We start from the raw sequence: 604 nt of genomic DNA, 5'->3' as shown, positions 1-604 counted from the left end.
TTCTTTGATAATCTTTTCTAAGACCTTCCCCAGAATAGAGGTCAGGCTGATGAGCCTATAGTTTGCCAGATCCACTTTCCTCCCTTTCTTGAAGATAGGCATCACATTGGCCTTCCAATCTTCGGGCACTTCATCAGAGCACCAGGAGCTCTCGAAGATCCATGCCAGGGGCTGAGCTATGATGCTAGCCAGCTCCTTGAGTACCCTGGGGTGTAAACTGTCAGGGCCAGCTGACTTGAAGGTGTCTGGCTTCTCAAGGTGTTCCTTCACAAGGGCAGCATTGATGGAGGGTAAGGCATCTCCCTCACCCGGGCCTCCCTGTCCCATAATGGGCAGGGGTGTCACATGGGACTGGTGAAAGACCAGTGCAAAGGACTGATTTAGCAAGTTGGCTTTTTCCTGGGCATCGATGGTCAGTTGTCCCATCTGGTTTAGCAGGGGTCCAATGTTGCCCTTGCTTTTCCTCCGGCTCCCCACATATCTAGTCAAGAACTTTTTATTGTCCTTGATACTTGTAGCTACTTGGAGTTCCGCCACAGCCTTGGCTTTCATAGTTTCATAGTTGATAGGGTCGGAAGGGACCTGAGCAGATCATCAAGTCCTG

The sequence above is a fragment of the Gavialis gangeticus genome, unplaced genomic scaffold (genome assembly GCF_001723915.1).
Source record: "Gavialis gangeticus isolate Ggan-Ray unplaced genomic scaffold, GavGan_comp1, whole genome shotgun sequence".
In the NCBI taxonomy this organism is placed as follows: Eukaryota; Metazoa; Chordata; order Crocodylia; family Gavialidae; genus Gavialis; species Gavialis gangeticus.
This window is presented reverse-complemented; position numbering follows the sequence as displayed.